Source organism: Bos indicus x Bos taurus, chromosome 7 (genome assembly GCF_003369695.1).
Source record: "Bos indicus x Bos taurus breed Angus x Brahman F1 hybrid chromosome 7, Bos_hybrid_MaternalHap_v2.0, whole genome shotgun sequence".
In the NCBI taxonomy this organism is placed as follows: Eukaryota; Metazoa; Chordata; class Mammalia; order Artiodactyla; family Bovidae; genus Bos; species Bos indicus x Bos taurus.
Genome location: NC_040082.1, coordinates 99,056,711 through 99,066,267, shown reverse-complemented (window position 1 = coordinate 99,066,267; position 9,557 = coordinate 99,056,711). Strand labels below are relative to the sequence as shown.

The 9,557-nt window shown below is 51.0% G+C and overlaps 1 long non-coding RNA gene across 2 annotated transcripts; it reads left to right on the top strand.

Moving 5' to 3' along the window:
- The first annotated feature begins 4,185 nt into the window (after window positions 1-4,185).
- On the top strand, window positions 4,186-8,511 carry LOC113896040. Of its 2 annotated transcripts, none has more exons than XR_003511978.1 (2): window positions 4,186-4,311; window positions 8,291-8,511. It is a non-coding gene; the product is annotated as an uncharacterized LOC113896040 (long non-coding RNA). The 2 variants fall into 2 exon arrangements; XR_003511979.1 differs by lacking the exon at window positions 4,186-4,311 and adding an exon at window positions 4,327-4,963.
- The last annotated feature ends 1,046 nt before the right edge of the window (window positions 8,512-9,557 follow it).

Genomic DNA, 9,557 nt, shown 5'->3' with positions numbered 1-9,557 from the left:
GTTCCCTGACCAGGAATCAAACCAGGCCCCTTGCATTGGGAGCTTGGAATCTTAGCCATTGGACCAACAGGGAAGTCCCCTTCCTCTCCCTTCTTAACCACTGAGTTCTACTCAGACCTTTCTTGCCAAATCAGGGAGGGGTTTGGGGCAAAACTGGTAGGGGGAAGCATCTTTTTCAAGATCAGAGGAAGGGGGCTTCTCCTCTCCTGATTCTCATTTCACTTTTATCGGGGAAAAGCACCCCCGCCATGCGATGAGATGAAGCAATGGTTCCTGGGGGCCTCGTGGCCCCATTGCCATAGCAACCAGATTCACTAGCAGTTTCTGGTACAGAAACATTGCTTGGACCCACAGCTTGGGCTGGAGAAGTTGAGGGGTAGAAAAGAAACTTTAAGAGCTTTCTTTTGCTCTGAGACTGGACCACTTACTCTTCAGGGCCAGTGGAGACTAGAAGTCCAAGTCCCAGGACATGGGGGAGAGGCACTCCCACCCTCGGCCCCCACTCCTGAATCTGGGGCAGCTGCTTAAATTTTCCAACTTTTGTCTGCACCAAAGACTGTTGTGAAACATCTGAGGAGGGAAGTGTCAGGCAGGATTCACTCAGCATATAGGTCACTTATAGCTCTAGGGGACTTTTTCTTTTGTTTTGCACTTTTCCTTTTCTTCCCTTTGAATGAGGTATAATTTGCATAAGGTAATGTGATCAGATGTTGTTTCAGCTTGATGAATTTTTGTGTATCTATACCACCCAGCTCAGGAGAGGTTAGGTCCATTCTTCCAGAAAGTTCCCTTACGCCCTTTCCTGAAACTCAGTATTCCCCAATCTGACTATCATCACGGGTTAGTTTTACTTGTGCTTGAACTTCATGTAAGTGGAACCGTGTGTCCTCTTCTGTATCTTGTGTCTTTCATGTTATGTTCAACCTCTGGTGTTATTAGCCTGTTCTTTTTTGTTGTTGTATTTTGTTGTAAGGATTACTGTTTCCTTGCTCTACTGTTGATGGATATTTGAATTGTTTGCAATAATTGGTTACTGTGACTAAAGCTGCTATGAACATTCTTATATGTGTCTTTTGGGAAACACAAGTTCACATGTCTGTTGGGTAAGTACCCAGGAGTAGAACTGGTGGGTAGTAAGGCAGGTGTTACGTGTAGTCTTAGGAGATAGTGCTAGTTTTCCAAAGTGGTTATAGCGTTTCACGTTCCCACCAAGAGTGCATCAAGATTCCAGCTTCTCCACATTCTGTCAACAACACTTAGCATTAGCAGTTTTTCATTCTAGCCATTCTGGTGAGTCTGATATTTCATTGTGGTTTTATTTACATTTCTGTGATGACCAATGACACTAAGCATTTTCCCAAAAGCTTATTGGCCATTTTGATAACTGTCATTTCAACTCTGCTATCAGTTTGGTTTTCTTGGTTTGTAGATACTCTTTATATATTCCAAATATGAGTCCTTTGTCAGATATCAGTTCAGTTCAGTTCAGTCGCTCAGTGTCCAACTCTTTGTGACCCCACGGACTGCAGCACACCAGGGTTCCCTGTCCAACACCAACTCCCAGAGCGTGCTCAAACTCAAGTCCATCAAGTTGGTGATGCCATGCAACTATCTCACCCTCTGTCGTCCCTTCCTCCTCCTGCAAATTTCTTCCTTCTGGAAGAACATGTCCTACTCCGAATTTTCTCCCCAGATTTTGGGCTGGGAGTGACCACAAGAACAAGATTATCCTTTCCTAGTTCCATCATCATGAAGAAAGCAGGTGCCCTGCTTTATTGAATATCTGTGATATGTCAAGGACTTTACATCAGTGAAAAGTGAAAGTGTTGGTTGCTCAGTTGTGTCCAACTCTTTGGGACCCCATGGACTGTAACCCTCCAGGCTTCCCTGTTTATGGAATTCTCCAGGCAAGAATACTAGAGTGGGTTGCCCTTTCCTTCCTCAGGGGATCTTCCTTACCCAGGAATAGAACCTGGGTCCCCTACACTGCAGGCAGATTCTTTACCATCCGAGCCACCAGGGAAGCTCAAAATCAACACGTCCTGCTGGGATACGAACCCAGGATCTCCTATTTACATCAGTCATACCCTTAAATAGTCACAACATTCTTATTTATTTAACTTACTTATTCAACACATATCTGAAAATCGAACAGGTGCCAGAAATTGTTGGACACAATGAGAACAGGAGTCAGGGTCTAAAAAGAGACTGTGTTCCAGTGGCAAGTGGTGAGGCATACTGTACACATGAAAATACAAAACCAAGGCAGGATCAGAGGGCGGAGGGTGCTGGAAAAGTGGTGGATGGAGAGCAACTGGGGTGGTGGGGAAGATCCCATGGAGGTGAGATGGAGCTGGGGCTTGAAGATGAAAGTCAAACCAGCTATGTAAAATCTAGGGGGAACAGCGCCTCCAGAGGTGGGGGAACAGCTAGCACAAAGGCTCAGTGGGGCCGAAGTGGAGTAAGAAATGGGAGAGCGATCCAGAAGAGGCTGAGTGAAGGATTTAGATTGAATCTAAGAGCCGTGGGGATGGACTACAGCGTCCTGAATACTCAGTCCTGACAGCAGAGAGGGTTGAAGCAGGGAGTTCAAGGCAGAGGCAACTGTGATAAGCCAAGTAATCCTGACAGGGACAGGACAAGGGTGTGGGACACAGAAATGGGAAGAAGTAAGTGAATTCAGGCTCTATTTGAAGCCGGTTATTATGGACAGAGGAGCCTGGCAGGCTACCGGCCATAGGGTCGCAAAAAGTCAGATACAACTGAAGCGACTTAGCACGCATGCACATTATCATCCACAATTTGGAGGGAACAGAATCTGAGAGGTCAAGTGACTTGCCCAAGGTCACACAGCTCAGAAATGGGGAACAGGGAAGAAAATTCAAGCCTGACTTGTCAATTATATGAAAGATGTCAGGTTCTGGGCGGAGTGACCTCAGGAGACCCAGAGGTGGGGATCCAGGGTGCTGGTGGGGTACGGGAGGGGGCCTCAGACCCAGAAAATCTACCTGTCCTTAAGTTGGACCCTGCTTGTCCCTGGACTGCAGGGCTGGTAAGCAGCAAGCTACAAATTGAACGGAGACCCAGTGACCAGACGTATGAGAGGTGACCCAAACTAGTCTGGACCCCGTACAGCCAGTGTAGACCATTTAGAGATGTCCGGGGCCATGGGTCGTCAGAGACCCTGGAAGTCCCGCCCGATCCTTGTGGGGAGGAGGAGGTTGGGCGCTGCGGCTGCCAGCCCCATTAGCACCAACGTCATTATCCTAGATTTATGTGTATAATTTTCTCCCCCCACTCCAACCCCCAATAGCTCCAGCATCTCCCCTGGCTGCAAACTAGACTCCCCCGGAAACAGCCGGGGAGCTGCCGGCTTCGCGGTCATTAGCACGCAGGGAAGGGGGTGTGGGAGGAGGGAGCAGTCAGCACGAGGAGGTGGGTACGGGGAGAAGACGAGAGAGGAGGAGGGAGGCAGCAAACGGAAAGGAAGGGAGTGAGGTAGCAAGATGGAAGAGAAGAGGGGAAGGAAACTGGGCCGGGAGGGGAGGAGGAGGCACAGCGGGTTCTGGGAGCGGGCGTGTCCCAGACGGCGTGGCAGCAGAAAGCGGGTCCCAGGGGCAACCCAGGATCTCCAGAGCCTTTTCCGGCCAATGCCGACGAGGGGCTCCTTCAGTTCAGGAGTTACTAGAAAACCAGAAGCCCGAAACCCCTTCTTCTAGGAATCAACGCCCAAGGCTGGCTGCCGGGTCCCCGGCGCCCCCCACGGCTGAGCGAGCCAGCCTGCGGGGGCTGCCCCTTAAGAGCCCAAGCCTCCGGGTGGTGGTCGGGGAGGGGGGCCAAGGCCCCTCCATTCCGAGGGAAATCAATGCCGCGTTAATGTAAGATTTCCAGGCCGGGGGCAGGAGGCGCTTCATAAAAGATGTATTGTTTCGACCGCACGCGCTCCTCTCCGGCATCCTGCAAGATGGCGGCGGCCCCGGCGGAGGGGAGGGCGCGGAGCCGAGCCCGCCGGCCCAGGGAGAGGGGGTGGCAGGAGCGGGGAGTGCGGCCCTCTCTCCAGCTGGGGAAAGTGGGCAGAGATGAAGGAAGGGAGGAGAGAGAGAGGGAGGGAGGGAGGGAAGGGGCTGGGAGAACGAAGGGGAGGCGGGAGCAGGGCCGGCGGGCTGGGGACGGGTGGCGGGGAGGGCGGTACTGAGGGGGGCGAGGATGGCTGGGAACCGGAAGGAGGGAAAAGAGAGGCCGCCCGAGGAGGTGGCGCCGAGAGTGACAGGAGAGCACGCCGGAGCTGGGGGTGGGAGACAGGCTGGGGAGGTGAGGAGCGGGGAGGGCGGGGGCCGGGAAGGGAGGTGAGCTGGAGTGGGCGGGGCGAGGGAAGGAGGCAGTGAAAGAAAATGGGAGCAGGAGGCAGAGCGGCGCCTGGACCGGAGGGAAGGGCCACCCCACCCCACCCCAAGCTGTCGCGGGGCTCCTCCCCGCCCTCCAGCCCAGGCCCCCCGCCGGCTCATTGCTGGTTCCTATGCACTGTCCCCACCCCAAGACTCCAGCCTAGGAGCCCCCCCTTCAAGGAGGTGGCTGCACCCCATTGGCCTGTCTCCTAACGCTCTTGTCCTGGCACCAGGGGTGGCAAACGAAGAGGGAACAACCTCCTCCATCCGTCTCTCTCTGGGCATCCTGCCCTGCCCAGGGACTGGCATGGGGCAATACCCCCAGTGTCCCCCAACTCAAGGCCTCCAGGGTTGACCCCAAAGAGCCCCCTTAGCGGGAAGGAGGTTTGGGTACATCTACATCCATCCTACCTTCTGGAGAGGCATGCGGAGGTTCCAGAGAGGGGAAACTGCGGCAGAAGAGAGCCAAAGTCACAGTATGGACCGCCTCACCCCTCCCAAGTGTCCCACCCTTAATGCCCCCCAGTACCCCCACCACCCGGCTCCTGGCCTACTCCCCATCCTCCGTGGCAACCACGGTGAGTTTCAAGGCCCCCTCCCCCTCTTCCAACCTTCCTGCTTCACCATAGGGGAGCTCCCAAACGCCTGAAAATATCTTTAAATTAGGAAAAAGAGCTAAGCCGCCAGGGTCCTTTGGTCTGCTAAAGGAGGAGCAAAGGCCACGGGCGCCCCCTCCCACCCCCCCTTACTCTGGTTTTGCATTTGAAGCCCAGACAGAGGATCCAGCTGGAACAATGACGGGGGCCTGCCCAGCCAGCCCCAGCTGCTTCCTTTTCAGTGGCCCTGTGCCCCCTGCCAGGTGTGCCAAAATTAGAATGGCTCCCTTCTCGGGCTCTTTTCATCCCCCTCTCCCCCTCTGTCCCCCTCCCCTCCCCCCGGGGGCTCCTGGGGTTTCCGAAGCACTAATGAAGCTCACATCCCTGCCTTTTCTTTAAGCATATCCTGCCTGGGGGAACTGGAGTCTGGGTCCACGATGGAAATCTGCCCTTGAAGAACTGCCCCCAGGGATGGATTCCAGTGCTATGCTCCACGTAGCACCTTCCCTACCCCACTTCCTACTCCTCAAGCCCCTCTAGGTCCTGGTGACATCCACTCCTCCAGCCAGCCCTCCCAGCCTGCTGGCACTTGCTCCCTACTGTTTCCCATGGGGTTGGGCAGTGGGATCTGGCTGCCTAGGTTCAGATCCAGGCCTCACCTCTTTCTGCCTGTATTCCCCCCACCCCCGGCAGCTTGGTTAACCATTCAGAGCCTCAGTGTCCCCATCTGTCAAACGAGGGTAGCTTTGAAAACCTATGGCATGAGACTTTGATGATGCTGAAAGGTCATACGTGCAAACTGGGTAGAGGAATCCTAGGCCTGTTGCTAGAGCCACCCTGGCTCCTCACGTGTGCCAAGCTGCTTCAGTGGTGTCTGATCCTGCTTCAGTGGTGTCCGATCCTTTGTGAACCCGTGGACTGTAGCCCACCAGGCTTCTCTGTCCATGGGGATTCTGCAGGCAAGAATACAGGAGTGGGTTGCCATGTCCTCCTCCAGAGGATCTTCCTGACCCAGGGATCAAACTCAAGTCTCTGACATCTCCTACATTGGCAGGCAGGTCCTTTACCACCAGCGTCACTTGGGAAGCCCTTATACTGGCCCCTCACTAAACCCCAAACACACCCGGCATGCTCCTACCTCTAGGCTTCCCACTGGATGTTCCTTCCAGATGTCCCCACGGCTCCCTCTTCCCTTTACTCACATCTGTGCTAGTGTGCCGCCTCCTCAGAAGGACCCTCCCAAGCCATCGCCAGGCTGTTTGCCATCACTCGTTTGTCACCACCTGGCATTATATTACTTACCCGAGCTTAGGCTCCGCAACCCAAGGGCCCTGGCTTCACAGTTATTGGCTGTGTGACCTTGGGCATGTTACTTAACTTCTCTGAACTTCAATCCCCTCATTTTTAAAATGGGGATAGTAATAAACTGGTCTCATACAACTGTTGGGTGAATAAGTGACTTAGCAGATGGAAAACCTTCAGAACAGTGCGTGGCCCACACTAGGTGGTATTCCCAAAACTAATTTTGTTTCTCTTATTTTTGAGTACCCTCTCTCCTTCCCTCCCAGCCCCACCCCCAACTAGAATGTATGCCCTCCTGAGGGCTAATACTTCAGGGGGCAGTCTTTGTTTTATTCACTGCTCTATTCTCAGTACTCAAATGACCTGGTATCTAATAGATGCTCAATACTTGTTTGTTAAATGAATAAAAGAGGTTCTACTGGACCTGTCCGAGTCTCAGTTTTCTCATCTGTAAAATGGGATGATAATAGCATGTACTTCACAGATGTTGAGGATTCCATGAAATAAGCGCTATTAACTATTTTTTGCAGTAATTCAGTGAGTCTACAAACATAATACCTAGTATTAATACTTAGTACACAATGTAATTGTGTATTATATATGTAATTGTATATTATATAATATTGTATATAATATATAATTCTAGATCTAGAAGCAGGGAGAATTATGAGAGATACCTTTTACTGCCTCCAACACTCTTGGTTTCTTCCTTTGCTAACAGAGTATTTGCTCTGATTAGTTGGCAGATTCCCTGTCCTCTGCTTCCCGCCCAGCCTCCCTTGCTTCTCATTGGCCATAAGTGTGGCTGAGTGACACATTTCTAGCCAATGAAACCCAAGCCAAAGTTGGCTGAGGGGTTCAGGGGAGGATGAGCCTATTATATGAGCCTCCATTGCCTTATCGGAGAAGGTAATGGCAACCCACTCCAGTACTCTTGCCTGGAGAATCCCATGGATGGAGGAGCGGGTAGGCTGCTGTCCATGGGGTCGCTAAGAGTCGGATATGACTGAGTGACTTCATTTTCACTTTTCACTTTGATGCATTGGAGAAGGAAATGGCAACCCAGTCCAGTGTTCTTGCCTGGAGAATCCCAAGGATGGGGGAGCCTGGTGGGCTGCCGTCTATGGGGTCGCTAAGAGTCGGACAGGACTGAAGCGACTTAGCAGCAGCAGCAGCCATTGCCTTATATATAAAATGGGGATTAACAACAGCAACGAGCTGGGGTGAAGATCACACAACTGATCTAGAGGGATCTAGGTGACCATGGGAATCTAAGTGGTGTTAGCCGTTGGTTTCCAGCAGCACCAAACTCCAGATTGTCTGGTGACAAAAAGGCAACTTTTTGTTTAAGCCACTGCTGTTCAGGTATTTTTATATTTGCAGCCCAATGTATTCCCATATAATGACACTGAATTTTTCTGGATCTCCAAAAATACTCAGGATAGGGTTTTGTTGTTTAGTCACTAAGTCATATCTAACTCTTTGCAACCCCATGGACTGTAGCCTGCCAGGCTCCTCTGTCCATGGGGTTTTCCAGGCAAGAATACTGGAGTGGGTTGCCATTTCCTCCTCCAGGGGATCTTCCCAACCTAGGGATTGAACTCAGTCTCCTGCATTGGCAGGCAGATTCTTTACCACTGAGCCACCAGGGATAGGGTAGCTGTTTATTAACATTTTTATGTTAACAAAATATAGATTGAGACTCAGGCACTGCAACATTAAAAAAAGAAAAAAAATGGAGAAGTATGTGCATTTAACTGGGCCCCTGTGCAGCCCAGGAAGAGGTGATAAGAAACAGTCTATAAGGGAAGGAGAGAGTTACAAGGTAAATTGTGTCCCCCCCTCCAAAAAAAATACATGTTAAAGTCCTAACTCCCAGTACCTCTGAATGTAACCTGATTTGGAAAGAAGGTTGTTGCAGATGTGTGTAGTTAAAATGATGTCATGCTGGAGTAGGGTGGGACCTTAATCCAATATGACTGAATTATATTATACATTTCTTCTAAGGAAAGAGACAGACACACAACGGGAGAATGCTACATGGTGACGGAGACAGACGGGAGTGATGTGTCTGCAAGCCAAGGAATGCCAAGGATGGCTGACAACCACGAGAAGCTGGGAGAGGCATGGAGAGAGCATCCCCTAGAGACCTCCGGGAGAGCGGGGCCCTGCTGACACCTTGATTTCAGAGTTCTGATGTCCAGAACTGTGAGATGATATATTCCTTTTTTAAATTTTTTTTTGCTATTTATTTATTTATGGCTGTACTGGGTCTTCGTGGCTGCACGTGCGTTTTCTCTAGTTGTGGTGAGTGGGAGCTACTCTGTTGCAGTACACAAGCTTCTCATTGTGGTGGCTTCAGCTCCGTGAAAGTGTTAGTGGCTCAGTCATGTCCGACTCTTTGTGACCCCATGAACTGTAGCCCTTCAGCCTCCTATGTCCATGGAATTCTCCAGGCAAGAATACTGGAGTGGGTAGCAATGCCCTTCTCCAGGGGGTCTTCCTGACCCAGGAATCAAACCAGGGTCTCCTGCATTTCGGGCAGATTCTTTACTGTCTGAGCCACCAGTGAAGCCTTTCAGCTCAATGACTTGGAGCAAATCTTTTGCCCACTCCTGGCTTTTGTATGCTTAGCACTCTCTGCAGTCCCAAGGCATAAACGTGGACAACAGGGGTCCTCTGTCCCATGGACATGGCATCACTTCACATACTGCGAAGCCCTTCCAGCCTTCCAGAATCTCCCCAGGCAGAATTAATGCATTCCAAGTGCCTCAGTGCAGGGTTAGGTGGCTGCTGTCATTACTGAGAATTTAAGGCTATTGATGTCCTTGTTTCTCCAGCAAGTCAAGAACCTCCCTGAGAGCAAGAAATGGCCTTTCATTGATGCAGCCCAGTGTGACAGAACTATCTTCTGGTAAAACAAAGGGGTGTAACTCCCTTTAGGTGCACAGGCACTCAGTAATGTCCATCTGGTCAAAAGCAAGAGAATTTACATGTGTGACACAAGCTGAATCTCAGTGAAGACCCCAGTGCTGCTGTTAAAACGGCCTGGGTTCAAATCCCAGTCCAACCTAGGACTGGCTGAATCAGTTGTAAGTGAGTGACTTTGTTGCTCTGTACCTCAGTTTCTCTGACTGTAAAATGGGGAATAGTGGCAATCCTACCTGGTTGGATCATTTCAAGGATTATGTTTTTTTTTAAGTTGAAGTATAATTGCTTTAGGGCTTCCCTGGTGGCTCAGTGGCAAAGAATCCACCAGCAATGCAAAAGATGT